The 14,591-nt window shown below is 38.8% G+C and overlaps 2 long non-coding RNA genes across 3 annotated transcripts in view; one reads left to right on the top strand and one right to left on the bottom strand.

The window, feature by feature from the left end:
• The first annotated feature begins 2,100 nt into the window (after positions 1-2,100).
• The window catches only part of LOC136291153 (uncharacterized), a 32,539-nt gene continuing 20,048 nt past the window's right edge, over positions 2,101-14,591 (top strand). The window contains exon 1 of one of the 2 annotated variants that reach the window (XR_010721436.1): positions 2,101-2,155. This is a non-coding gene — a long non-coding RNA (uncharacterized lncRNA). Of the gene's footprint in view, positions 2,252-14,591 lie in introns of both variants that reach the window. The other variant, XR_010721435.1, reaches the window with a different exon arrangement.
• On the bottom strand, positions 6,639-13,248 carry LOC136290619 (uncharacterized). The gene is made up of 3 exons (XR_010721253.1): positions 12,682-13,248; positions 7,771-7,809; positions 6,639-6,704 (listed from the first exon to the last, which is right to left on the bottom strand). It is a non-coding gene; the product is annotated as an uncharacterized lncRNA (long non-coding RNA).

Raw genomic sequence — 14,591 nt, forward strand, 5'->3', positions numbered from 1 at the left:
GCATGGGAAGGGAGTTTGTACTGGGCATACAGTGACTGGCACACTCTGGGAATGAGCAAAAAACTGATTATCTCAGAACAATTTTGCCTTTGAGCATTTCAGCCTCTTGTTTCCCATTGTCAAGCTTGCTTTAAGGATAAATGTGGAACAAATTTGGGGTTCATTTCAGTGGGGTAGATATTAAGCAAATTGGTTTTCTGTCTTTTTAATTTCCGAATTGTGATTTGCAGCGCTGTTGTAAATTGGTTGGCTCTTTTAATTTCCACCTGAGATGGGAAAGAGAAATATAGCAGAAAGAGAAATATACATGCTGAGGTAAAGTTTTGGGGTTTTTGTTAAAGGCTCAAAGGTTAGATCTACCAATGGATTTAACTGATTATGTATGTGACGTTAAAATTTGCACTCAACTGAAATTTTGCACTGAAGGATAATAAAGGTCCCACCGACCACATGCCATGCCCGAGGGTGTCTCAGACTTGGTGCTGCTGGAGAGCTCTCTCATCTATATAGGTCCCAATGATGTTCAATGATGAAGTAACGCCTTCATAACTCCTTCATAACTGCAAATTCATCCTGTCACCATTCTGCACTTAACGAGCTCAGAGTCCACGTAAAACACAGTAGCCCAGGGACAGTGGTACTTTTTAGGAGAGAAAATATGCAGCAAAGAGTATTCTACAGCCCTGGGAGAACAGCCATAATACTTAAACAACCCATTGGTGGGTGTCTGATTCATACTTGACTGTGTAATTTTGATACCAGTCTAGAAAGAGAAGTGAGTGGTCTAAAGACTAGTGTCTCTGGGAGGGATGGATGTTCAGAGAGTGTGAGTATCCAGATGACCCTGTGTGACACAGGCACATTCCTATACATGTGATCTGAAGGATCAGGTAGAAAAGGGTAGAAAAAATGTTTGTTGCTTGCTGGGTTGACTTGCTTCACATATTTTTTGTTTGTGTTTAAAATGAAGTTGACATAGAAAAGTTTTATTTATTAGACTATTAAAAAGGAAAGAGTGGCCTGTACCCTCCCCTTGTTTATCCAAGGACTTAATGATTAGAATATTAATGCAGGCAGTTGGTGCACAAAGTCCATTTAATTTACTGCCTGCAGGAATTCCAAATGCAGTGCCTTAATTGAGAGGCTATAAAACATTCAAGTATTCTGCTTACTGAATTCACTTTACTTAAGTTTTGCATGAAATTATTTGGATCAGGAAGAGTGAGTGTGGCACTTGCTGGTGCGAGGACTCCCAAAGAAAAGGGAAGGTGGGGGAGCTTGGTTCTTACAAATAGTTGACATAGGGATAGTTGCCAAAAGAAGGACTGAAATCCACATGCCCCCTCTTGTGCAGACTTAACCACCAGGCTGTAGAGGTTACTGTCTTTACATGCAAAGATTAAGAACTAGGCCATTCAATTGTGCACTTCCATACTCGGTTGAGGAGCAGCTCCTCGCTGCTGTTCCTGAACTTGGTGACGTGTGGTGGCAAGAATACTCTGTGTTCTTTTTGTTTTGCAGCATTTAAGACAAAATTTTTATGTTTTGGTGGGAAGTGGTTTTGTTATTGGGAGGGCTAGTATGGTAACTCAGCAGTTTCCACAAGAACATACCTGCTCACTGGAAACTTCTCCAGTGTAAATGGCATTCCTAGTCAAAAGTGAGTACAGGTCGTGTGTGTAAGCATAAACAACTGGGACACGCATTTGAAATCTAAGGGACAGAGGTCAAAATCAGTTTGAATAGAGTCTCTTTGAGCTCAGCTGAACAGCCAAAACTATTTATTCTTCTGGAATGAACAGGTCAATCTGATTTTGTTCCTGTAGGTTTTTTAAAGCATAAGGGTCTATCTCAAAGCAAAAGAACCCGGTTTTTCTGAAACCACTGCAAATCTTTGCAGTGGCAGAAAGCAGCCTGTTTCCTGCCTTCTTCCACATAAAATGAAACCAAAAAATTCCTTAATGTCTTTCTGTACACATTAGGGGCTGAAGTCTGCCCTCTTTTCCCAATAGGAATGGGAAGTTGTTTGTGGGATTGGCTCACTGCAGAGGTATAACCCTTAATTAGCAGGAAGTGAGCTTAATGGAGCCTGAGGACCTAGTTAGCTCTCAGTTGTGCCTGGGGGTGTGAGGAACCTGTGGAAGCAGCTGAGGAGGTGGGCAGGAAAGACCTATGATAAAAGAGAGCTCATGTAGTGGAGTTAGTGGTAGTGCTTGACTGCAAGAAAATCACAGTCCGAGTGAAGTGAGAGGTAACAGGGAGCTGGAGGAACCAAACTGAGAGCGGGAACTTTACGGGTTTTTGCTTTGAGTAAGGAAAGACTGGGCTCAAATGAGAGCTCTACAGAGACCTGTGTCAGGAGAGGGGTGTTCCTACTTGATTTGCAGTGATTTGCCAAGGGATGTGGGAGTTGAAAAGTCTGTGCTCCCTGTGAGAAGTGTTGCAGCAAGGCCTTGGTGTGCATCTGGAAGGAGGCTCAATTTTTGGGGGGATGCTTGCTACTTAAATCCTGACCAAGGCTCCAGTTTGCACAGTCCAGCAGGATTTGTATGGCAGCACTGGTGTGAGAAGTTGTTGTTTGCACATAGAGATTAGGTTGAACAAAGGGAAAAGTCGAGTGGTTTCTTGGAAAGAGGTTGATACTTTTGATGACTTGCCCACAAATAGTATTAAGCTTTTTTCCTTCCTGAAAAAAAAGGATGTAGCAAGGTCCGTGCATGCCTATGGCAGGGCAGTGGATGCTATGTAGCTTTGGTATTCATGTTTCTGAGACAGTTCTTTTTTGGTTGTTTCTTGGCATTCATAAACAGTGTCCTCTCTGTCCCCACCCAGGTGTGTGGAATGAGTGCTTATGGATTTCTTTCTAATGCCTGAGATGGAGGCTTTTGAAATTCTGCTTTCCAGAAGAGATACAAGAAGCATAGCTGGCAGACTGGTCATTACCACTGGAAACTTTAGACTTGTTTACTTCATAGGCCTAGCTGAACCTGGAATTTGTGACTTAAAAAGTATGTTGGTATATTCCCCATATACCCCACCAGTCAGTGCAAGCAAGGGAGCTGGGTTTTTTTTCTGTCTGCATACTTCTAACTAGCTTCAACTCTCAAAAAGAGACAAAAATGATGTAAGGTTTTCTCTTCTAAGCTAATGAATTATATCTATCATGTCATTGTGAGGCAGTCTGTTGCTTACCTGAGGCGTTTTTGTAGCTGTAGAGTTTATTGCTGATGACACAGAGCATGTCTTTCATCTTACTTTTGTGGCGTAAGAGCTGAACCTTGTCACAAAACTCTTGCATGGGACAGGTCTAAATTTAGCAAATCTAGATAATCCCAGCAGCTGCTGTTTTGAGCTTGCACATTATCAGGTGGAACTTTGCCAGATTGTTCTAGTTCAATTTAGAAGTAACTTTAATAGGAAGAATTTAATTTACTTAGAGAAGTTCTAGCCCATTCTTGTCTAGAAGGATTGTCTCTTTTGCAAAACCGAAATGGTCTCACGTAGAGCTAGGATACATATTTTGTCTTACCATATAAAGTTATTCAGCTGCTTTTTCCCTACTAATTTATAAATGGAAATTTTCTTCTTTCTTCACTTTTAGTGCTTCTAAGTGGCTATTTTAGAAAGGTCCTTGATTTCTCTCACAGAACATAGCTGAACAAAGAATCATTGCTATTTGTCTTCTAACAATTTGTCTTCTACCATGGCAGTGTACGATACTGAAATATTGGCTTCTGCTAATTTGCAGAACTGACATATTTTAATAAGGAATCCTAATAAAACTGGTTCATTTCTTCTAATCCTGTTAAACATTAAATTTAAATTACATGCTGGAAACAATTGTATTAGAAACACTTTTATGATTAAGAAGTTATTTATGCATACTTATGTCATCTTATACTTTTATCTGTGTGTCTTAAGGCTCTAATGGCACTAGAAATAATATCTCACAATGCATCTCTCCATAATTCCCACTGGTATGCTGAAAGATAGTATTAAGAAATCATTAAGAGCATAGTCTTTTTATGGTCCCATAAGCTTTCCATTAATTTGCATCTAGCTGTCTAAACTACAGCAAAGTTAATATTTACAGCAAGTTAATACACTGCTAATAGAAATGTGAAGCACACTTATTCCTTCTCGTTATTAATACTCCTGTCTGGGCACAGATGTGTTTTCATAGGATGTGTTTGGTTGCTAGATATGTGCTGATGACAAGTGCACCCAGAATCTTGCTGGGCACACTCAATTCTTAAGAGCATTCTGTCCTAAAAGCTTGATTGTACAGCAAGCTGTGAAGCCCTTCCATGTTTCCAAATACCCTGGCAGAGTGGTGTTGGGAGCAATAGCAAGCAGGCTTGACGGTAGATAAACGTATTGTATGGATTGAAGTGCAACAGTGTTGGTTGAGCCCGTGGGATGTGTCCAGCTTCATTTTGGGAGGCATGCATGTCCTGTGGGTCTAGCAGTGGGCCTGAGGTTACAAACCAGGCACAGAGAAGAAGAGATATGTGTTTGTCAAAGCAATTGAATTAGGCTTTCTTCACATTCAGGCATGCATTGCTGTCTTGGTGATCTAAAACTGGAAGCATAGATTTGGACGAAATTGCAGGATTCCATAAGCTGGTACTCTAGGCATGAATCCACTCTGCCTGTACTATCAGGCTTCTGCTTTTATTTGCCAGTAGGGAAAGGAGCAATCTTATAATCTTTCCAGATGTAATGAAACAAATATTTTGCTAGAATAAAACATATTTGTGTGTATTTCCTGCAGTCTGAAGAGATGTGTTATCTTCCATCAGATGGCGAGGCAGTAAATTTCATTGATTCAACTTGTTCCTCACTGCTGGCAGCCTTCTGTGCTTTACAGATCTGTTTTTGCTGAGACCATTTCTAATGTTCAAAAGTCGGAAACAGTTTTAATCTGCTTGTTTAAAAGCTGTCAGAGAGCTGACAAGAATGAATGTTTACTTTAAGTAGCCCCAGGCTTCCCATCTGATCATGGGCTGTGCTCCTGGTAGGAATGGGGACCCAGCTTATGGCCAGAGAAAGTTGAGGCGTTATTACTCAGCACAGCATCTAGTTTTATTGTGCACTGCTTGGAGTCCCAATGAACTTTGGCAATAATATTAAGTGTGGCTTTTTCATCAGGCCCTCAGGTAAGCTGTTACAGAAGGTTTTAATCTTTTCTTTTTGAAAGTCCTGAGGGTCAGCCACTAATGCTTTGTATGCTGCCATAGCATGTCAAAACACTGCTGCATTTGTGTGAAGGATCACTGAGCAGTTGTATCATGAAAGGGAAAACAAATGGTGAATGACTCTCAATTGCTTTTGGTTGTGCCAACTGCACTAAGGTATTTGTTTAAATGAAAGCTTTCAGCATAAATAGCTATGCGTGCGGAAACCATTTCAAGTTTTGGGAGTCCTACCTGAAAGTTCTGTTTGCTTCCGTAACAGCTGTAAGGATGAAGTAAACAGAATAGTCTGACAGGAGCCATATGCCCCTTCTCACGTTAGAGCTATAACCATCAGCTCATGGCACATTATTGCACTAGTGACAAAATGTTTGTAAGCTGCATGATAAAGGTGTTCAGATGTTGGTCTCTCAGATGCTGGAGTCAAGCTGCATTTAATTGAAAATCTGAAAACACTCAGCTCAGGTCGTGACAAAAGAGAAACTGTAATGTAGGAGAGGTAAATATAATGTTAATATCAGTTGTAACTTTCTCTGAGGTATGTAACCATTTGGTTTAGTTTACGCATAAACTGTATCTGGAAATAACCCCCTAACTGTCTCTTATTTAAGTGGACAGGAAACTTATTTGTGGGCAAAACCGCCTGAAATAGTTGTTCATCACTTTACTACTGATAGATCATATTTCTGTAGAAATATGCCTTTACACTTTGCTTATTTAAATATGTAGCAGCAGAAAACATTGGGTATGTGAATGATGTTTTTATGTGATTGGTTTAAAAGAACAAGCCCTACTTGAGAAGAAGTAAATCTGGCAAGTCCTGACTTGTTCATGGTACAGTGAATTATTCCAGCCTTCCTGAAAATGAATATCTGGAGACAATAACAACATTAACATAAACCCCCAACTCTACAGTTAAAATAAGCTCAAAGATGTTACCACAACCCTCTATAACAACACAAACATTTATATTTTTGAACTTCTAAGATAATTTAGATGACTGTCAGATCTGACTTGTAGGAATTTAGGTAATGGCAAGTATAACAAATTCTAACTTCCATATATGTAAGCAGAACAGGGTTCTACTACAGCTTTACAGAAGTGAGAAAGAAGAAATAGAGAGTTAGCAGGAGGTGATTTAGTTTTGCTTCACTTGCATTTAGTTCTTCAGGCTTATGTTTCTCATTTTATCTGGCTTCTGAGTTATGCCTGACATTGTAGCATAAGGAAGGTTTATACAATTCTCAGAGCTTGTTCTGAAGTAATCTTTTAGAGACATGGATTTTCTTACTTGATTTTTTTTCACAATCCTGTTAGGATAATAAAATGGAGGCAGCTATACTTTTCCTGAAGACATATCAACCTAGTGGCATTTGCCTTCAGATTAGGAATATAAAGTAGTAGGAGATTGATTAAAGCAAAATCTTGCATCCTTGCAAATGTTACCACTGTTACGTCCTTTTAAGTTCTGGTTTGTGTTGAAATTGACCTTGGATGCTTCAGTGGTACCTGAGTCAGAAAGAAAGACGGTTATTATTACTATTAATCAATGCCTACAGAGGAGCATCTGACACCAATTATGATGTATTCTAAAGGGACAATCAGGACTATCTGGAATAGAATAAATATTGGCAATATTACTTTGTGGGAAGGAAGGAAGCACAGAGTGCTTAGCCCTCTGTGTTTAGTTGATATATTGCTGCTGTAATAGGAGATCCTGAAGTTGTGATTTTTTTTTTTTACCCTTTTTTTCCCCCTACCTGGAGGTCTTGTTTACAGAGAGTGATGTTTGATGACAGGGTTACAGCTGAAGTTGACACCAAAAGGTGTAATTTCATTCAGAATTGCTTATTTTGGCACAAAAATAAAATAAAAATAGCTAATGGAATTTTAAAAATCTTTAGGATTCGAAGATAGGGGAGAGGTAACAATGACTGTGATTATGGGGCTTGAGATTCATAGATCACTTGTTATTTACTCTCTAGGATGCTATTGGGATCCCAGAGCTATGTATTATTGGAGTTTATGGGCAAATGGCAATGTAGCAGCATGCTGAGTTGTTGGAAGTGTCCATATTTGCAGTGCTTTGATGGAAGACTCTGTGGAAATTAACTTTGTAATTTGGTTTGGTTTCTTTGGTGCTAGGCGATTCCTTGTGAGGTTATGCAAAATAGTTTTGTAGTTCCTGCTAGAAAGTACAGAATGGCTAGGTATGTTGGAATGTAAGAAATTATTTTTAATCTTCAGTATGTGAGACTAAACACAGGCAGCATAAGAGGAAAATGAGTTTTCCATGAAGATGAATCCACCAGAGATTCTAGAAATCCAATCCTATTATGCCACATGTTCTTTTTGAGACTTAGGAGCAATAAAGCAACATATTTTTCTACAAAGTAAAGGTATATCCTTTATATACAGATAAAATAAATATTTCTGGGATGAATCCTGTTGAATCCTGTTCTTGAAATTCGTGCACAACACAGTTTTGATTTATTAATAGGCATTGGATATCTATCTGAGCTGACAGTGCTTGGTCAGAGATGAGAGGGAAAGATATAAGAAACAAAACACATACCCCTTGGTTTTCTTTTTTATATTTTTATCACCTGGAATCCTGAAAAAAAAAAAATCTGGCATCAATAGGTCATCAAAAACAAGACCATTGTATGTCTGTTAAGAAAAATAAATAGAGCTGCTGTGTACTTTTCATCTATTCACTCTCGCATTTACAGCAGGGTCACTGTTTAGATCCTTCTTGGTTTATACCCCAGATAACTTAATTTGGTAGGGTTAAGTAGTGAATTATATGCTGCCTAAATTACAGATACTTGCTATCCTTGTGTAGGTTTGATTTTTATTCATTACTGGATTGTACTTGTGGCATGTTCTTACTCTTTCCTGATTTATAATGGATCTCTTTATTGAATTATTGAGCAAAACCTTTAAATAAAACATCAAAGAATTCTCTTCTGCTATCAATTCTCCTATAGTCATTAGATGTATCTACCCTTAGGACCATTTTCCTCATCAGAATACTGACACTGCTAGACTTACTGCTAAATGTACTGTGCAGTAAAATGTTCATCCAATATAGCCTTTTTTCTTTTGAAAGTGAAAATATTTGCCTTATAAATATGCAGAATTATTTTGCTTCTTGTGCAAGTATTTTCCACAGTAACTGTTTTGTTCTTTGTGGCCACCTTAAATGTGCAGTAGTTTTTAAAGGTGAAGGAAAACAAAGTACTTACGGAAAGTGTAGTTAAATTGCTTCTTAAAATTATGTCCATTATCAGAGTTAAGAAAAAGACTGGAGCTTGTCTTCCAGCCATTGGTCATCTTCTATGTTCTGTGTATTACATACTGCTTTCCTTGGTCTATAGAGCCACTGAATCCGACTGTGAACTGTGATGATTTCTCAGCAGTCCAGTTTGTGTGGAGGTCCAAACTTAAGCTCAGGTCTTCTCATTGCCAATTGTGCAAACTCTACTTGTTCATGCGACTTTTATTTATTTACTTATTTATATATTTGTTTATATAAATATTTCCCATGCATTAAGACTGACTTGACTTTATGGTTCTGATTTCTATTATACACTAACTTGATGCTACCTTTGAGCTTCTTGTCACTTCAGTAGAAGCAGTAAGTCTGTCTTTTTGCCTGGAGGGGGATTAGTGTTTACTTTGCACATAACAAAACAAAGAGAAGGCACAAAGCACTGTTCAGAATGCCAAGAAATAGTTTGTAATGTTATATGCTTCAAGGATAGATGAGGCTAGTGGAAACAGCATTCAGTTTCTGAAAGTAAAGCGGATGCCTAGATTCACAATAAAAAAGAAAAATAAAGGGGGAAATTTGGAACAACTTGGCATATTTGGTTTGGTGGGGTTTTTTTTCTTTTTTTTTTTTTCTTTTTTTTTTTTTTTTTTTTTAATAAATGAAATACCAGAAGGAATATGCAGGTTTATATTTAAATGTTTAACTTCTGTTGGCATTATTTAAATATATATTTCTGTCATCTGGCTATTTTCATGAAAGCTAGAATAGTCTTGCTAGGATATCTGAACTAGAAGGCCCTCCTATTGTGTCTTCTTGTCTAATGTATTTTAGTCCATCAAAGGGAAATAAGCAGAAAAACTTACTTAGGTGCTGATTTTAAAAGAGGGTGAAGGGGCTGGGCTATCTTTCACCATTAGTTAACACTTGTTCAAGCAGAAAGTTTTTCTATAGTGTTGGCCTGAGCTAAGTTTCTTTGTAGTTAAACATGATTTCAGTAAGTGCTTGGACAATTGATGAGCAAGCCAAGCTGTTGAATGCAAAGACATGACCTCTAGACTTCGGAAGCCCCTGAGCTGCATTTATGTGAAAGCTGGAAAAGGTATTGAGGGTATGATATAGCATTCTCTCCTTACCCTGTTATTCTGCCAGTCCCTGACAGAAATAGGATACTGGGTAAGCAGTGCTTTGATGTATGGCTAGAATGTGTGCTCTTAATGCATCTTCTTGGATTTGGCTCCACCTGTGTGTGTCTGGGTAGCAGAAGACTTCCCTTACTGCTTGGGGCTGTCGGTATGTTTTCAATTGAAACCCTTTGAGCTCTTGATTCTTCAACCCTAATCCTTGGTCCCCATTTAAAACCAGCGTAAAGCAAGGTAGTCAAAGGCAATTCAAGATGTATGTAGAAACAAACTGCATTATGAATCCTGTGACAACCCCCTTCCTTAACTGCTTCCCATACCGATTTCTAACACCAGTGTTTCTTTGCTTTATGAGCTAAATTATTTTATTTTTTTGCCTCCAGGGCCCTAGATATGTCTCTATAAATTAGGTTTTTATCTGTATCAGATGCTCATGGCATTGCAGAGTCTCAGGTTTTCTATATTAATTGTCTAATGCTTCATATACATAGCATTTCAAAGATGTTTTTTATGCTTTAGTTTGCAGCATTTCTGTGAGGCATATTCCCAAAGACAGCTTCTTGTCCCAGTTTGCCCAGCTGACTATAAATCTTCCTTTACTGATGAAATGTTAGTAGGCTGCTCTCAGCAGCTCTTAGCTTTCTATCATTTATTGCTTCCTCTCTGAGCTGTTGGGAACTCCCAAATTATGCATTTGTCACTTCTGTTTCATTTCCAAGAGTCATTCATTTCTGCCTTTAATTCCTGTTCCAACTGGCAGTGGGGATTGTGGCAGTCCCAGGCTGTGCTGCAGTACCTGACACAGTAGATCCATCTACTGAAACTTGAGTATCTTGAATCACACTCAAAGATCTTTGTCTGTTACTGGTTGTTTAAGTCACATACTGGGCTCTATCAGTGTATTTTCAGTCCTGCTGTTCTCTGATAGAAAGTTAAATCATACAAAAGACAAAGAGACAGTGGTTTTGTTATCTTTCTGCCATGGGAGCATGGAAACTTTTCCCTGGCCCACTTCTGGCCTTGCACAAATAATGTAGCTCTGTAGTCAACAGTGTGTCAGAAGATCCTGTTGCATTGGGAGTTCAGGGCTGTGGTGCAGCATGATTGCTGTACTCTGATAAAAGCTGTTCCCTCCTCTGACTAGTTTCATTGCAGCTGCTCTCCTCAGCCGTGTGAGGACTGCTGGCTTTGCATCTTGGGCTACCCCAGATTGGCTGGAGGTAAAACCATGTTTTCCTGTACAAGCCTGAGAAGTTTATTTGCTGTATTTTGTGGTACACGATGTGACCACAAGAAAGGGAAATGTTCTGTGTGGTAGCTGTGGGATCATTTGAGCACATTAAGGTTTACTGTGCTCTAGAAAACAATCAGAGAGATGTGACTGCTCTGTTATTAAATGGGAAAAAATGCTGCAGGTACATACTGATGCATCTTTTCTTCTCGTATACACTATGCCTCACATGGGCACTGTATTTAGGAACTCAGCTCCAGATCTTTAATACCATGTTCCCAGGCTATATCTTTTCCCATACCTTTCCTCAAGCCACCCCATTTCCAGCTTTTCACAATTTGGACATAGTTTGATTCTGATTCAGAAAAGCTATTTTGTGGAAATGAAGTAAGAGTTCAACAGGGAGCTCCGTGATCAAACATTTCTAAAAGCAGGACCACTTGCAGAGGTGAGGGACAAAGGCTTTTCTGTTATTGGGACATGGAAGGATACTAGCAGGGAGTAGATTAAGGGTAATGATTGTCAGTCCCCATCTTCCATACATCTGCTAGGAGTTGTTGATGTCTTATCAACATCATCAGAGGATGCATGTGTACTACAAGAAATGTGACTATTATACCAGAATTAAAAATTACAGCAAATCATAAACTCATTAGGATTTAATGGTGACAACAGAAGAAAGTGCTTCTTCCTTTAAGGGATTGCAACAAGAGGAAGGTTGTTTGTAACAGAGCAGACAGCACCCATCTCTTTGACACATGGTGGGATTCTTGGTGTTGCCCTGTGCATGGCCAGAACCTGGACTCGATGATCCTTGTAGATACTTTCCAACTCAGGACATTCTAGGATATTCACCACTAGGTGCTGTTGCTTAGGAAAGGAGGACTAAATATGAGAACATGAACATGGCCTTAGGAAATACAATCCATAATCCACTGCTTCATTAGAACAGGTTTCTTAGGGATGCTGTGTTTATTCTGTCAGCAGAGATTTATTTTTTTAAAGGAAAGCTAAGTACCTGTCAGTTAGTTGCCATTTGCTTAATTTTGCCTTGTAAGACAGATGGACAAAAGTGACTTTTACTGATTCTTTGAATTTGTATGGAAGTTAGATGTGATTTAATTTATCTTTTTGGGGACACTCTCCTGGTTAAAAACATTTCAGCACCCTGCTATCACTGGTGTTCCTGTGGGTTACATTCTGTATAACTGGACATATTGGTCAGCAAGTGAAATTCACTTGCACTCTTAGAGGGATATAATGCTCCATTTCTCCATTTACCACAATAGCAGAGAGTTCTGTGATCATTGTCCTGTGGAGAAGTGATAATTAGATAAAGAGAAGCATGATAATATGTTGTAAAGGGGTTTTAAATGAGTACAAATGTATTGCTCCTAACCACTGAACCTATACTTTATGAAAATCATCATACACTTGATGCAAGGAGCACTTTCCTCATCTCATACCATCTGTGCATCTGGCAGAATATTACAGGAAACTCATTTGTACATTCACTTGGGAGTGTATCCTTCCCATTAAGAATAAAAGAAAAACAAAAAACAAGTGATTTTTAGATTATATCTTACAGTGAAAGATACTAGATTTCAAGCAGACCACTGTTGAGATGATTCACGTTTTTCCACTTTATTTTTAGGGCTAGAGTTCTTGTTGCAAAAATGCAGACGCCAAAGTGCCAATATACCAAGAAGATGGTGTTGTTCACAATATTTTCAACTTCAGAAAAGATTTGTTAACAAAACTTCTGTCCTAAAGTTAGATTTAAATTCTAGACTCAGATTTTTACACTGTAGGATGGAGATAACCGCAATCTATCCTTACCATGTTTTTATATTCTTTTCCTGCTGGGCTAGGTAAAGTTTTGGCTTGTCCTAGCACCGTACTGCTGTTCTTGTATGAGTGAATGTAGCTTTGCAGGTGTATACCAAGCTCAGTAACATGTCTTTGTCTTTGTGCAGTCCTTTAGCTCATGCAGCTACTTCCTTTTTCTACATGGAATTTTGTACAAATAATACAAAGACTTGAGTATATTTCAAAGTAGTCACTTTCTCAGTAGCTCTTCCTGGGTACCATGTAAATATAAAGTAGACTCTTGTGATAGGCCAGAGAATCAAAAGCAGTGTCTGCTCAAGTGAACACAAGTTATCTTCTTATTGTGGGATACCAATTTTAATCATCTTCGCATTTGTTTCCCCGCAGTCAGAACCTAAGTGTCTTCACTGACTTCCATTTAGGATGATGCATTTTCTGTTTAAACGTTTGAGTCCATGGATGGAAGTAGCCATCACCTCTATGCAAAGATGTTTGGAAAATGTGTGATACTTTGCGGCAGATGCTTAGTACCTTTCCAAGATACAGTCATGATCAATTCCTAAAAGTAGAAACAACTGTCACATAACCATTGCAGAGGCACGATATTACAAGTCTCCAGGATTTATCTCTCTCTGGGTTGATATGAAACATGAGCAGACATTGTCTCAATCTACCCATGCAGCATTCATTGGAACTCCTGCACTCTTTCTTGTCTCAGCTATACCAAGTTTTGCAGAACATGGGGCTGGTGGATTCTGTACATCACCCCTTTCCTGTACATACACGTGCTGGTGGATTCTGTACATCACCCCTTTCACCTCTGTGGGCAGTTTTTGATGTCTGAGGATGCTGGTGGGTGGCCACAATTGGTGAAGCGAAGGGAGGAAGCTCCTGTCCCACCTTCCCTCCTGTATCCATTCTTTCCACCAGAGTAGCCATGGACACCTTGCATGGCTCCCTCCCCGCTGCCCTGCTGAAGGAACCTGACTAGATAGTGGCCTTTCAGCTTTTCTTGATGTAAAGTAGGGAAGGTGGGAGGGAGTAGAGAGAAGGGGTGAGGATGAACATTGCAGAGGACAATGGTAAAATGTACTTTAACTAATAGGTGTAGTTTTAACTAATACTGAAAATGTTCGTGCTTTAATTTGTTAATGTGAGGATGTCCTGAACTCTTTAAACTATAGGTTTGCTTAGATCTCATTACTGGGGGGATACTTAAAGTCTAATGAAATCCTGTGAGGAAAGAAAAGCTGTTTTGGTTGGTTGAGTTTTTTGGGGTATTTTTTGGCTGAAAAGATATTGCAATGCGAGAGAGAAGAATTTCTTGCTAGGAAAGATCTTCCTTTTCTGCATTTTGTAGCTCTCTGAACCTTAGAAGGTAAAGAGCAAAACCAATTTAATCCACTAGAATCTAAGGAACAATCATATTTCAAACAACCATAAATTTGTTCAGCTTCTTTCCTCCTTTCCCCCCAAGTCTCAATATGCAGATGAGCAAAATGCCATAGGTGCCCTACACTTTCTTCACCTACAGTTTATGTTACATTCTGTCTAGATTGCTAGATTCTAGCTAATTAAAAGGTGTGTGCTGTCTTCTTATTTATGGTTAGCAAGTCTGTATCACCTTTGAAATCCCAACTGTTGTGCAGTAACAATTCCTATGTAGGTTCAACTGGGAACTACAAATAATTTCTCATAAATTTACTAATAATAAGAAACATATCTTCAGGAATGAGAGAAAGCCTATTAAAATAATTGTCTGCAGATGTGAAATGAAAAGCATTGTAGAAATATATATCTGTAACACTCTATTTTACCAGAATCTCCCAATGAGGGATGGATAGTGATAAAGAAGCCCATACATTTCACAGCTCAGAAATTGGTTTCTTAGACTTCCATCATTCAAGGAAATCACATCC

This window comes from Chamaea fasciata, unplaced genomic scaffold (genome assembly GCF_029207755.1).
Source record: "Chamaea fasciata isolate MVZ Bird 193981 ecotype frontalis unplaced genomic scaffold, bChaFas1.0.hap1 SCAF_6, whole genome shotgun sequence".
Lineage (NCBI taxonomy): Eukaryota > Metazoa > Chordata > Aves > Passeriformes > Sylviidae > Chamaea > Chamaea fasciata.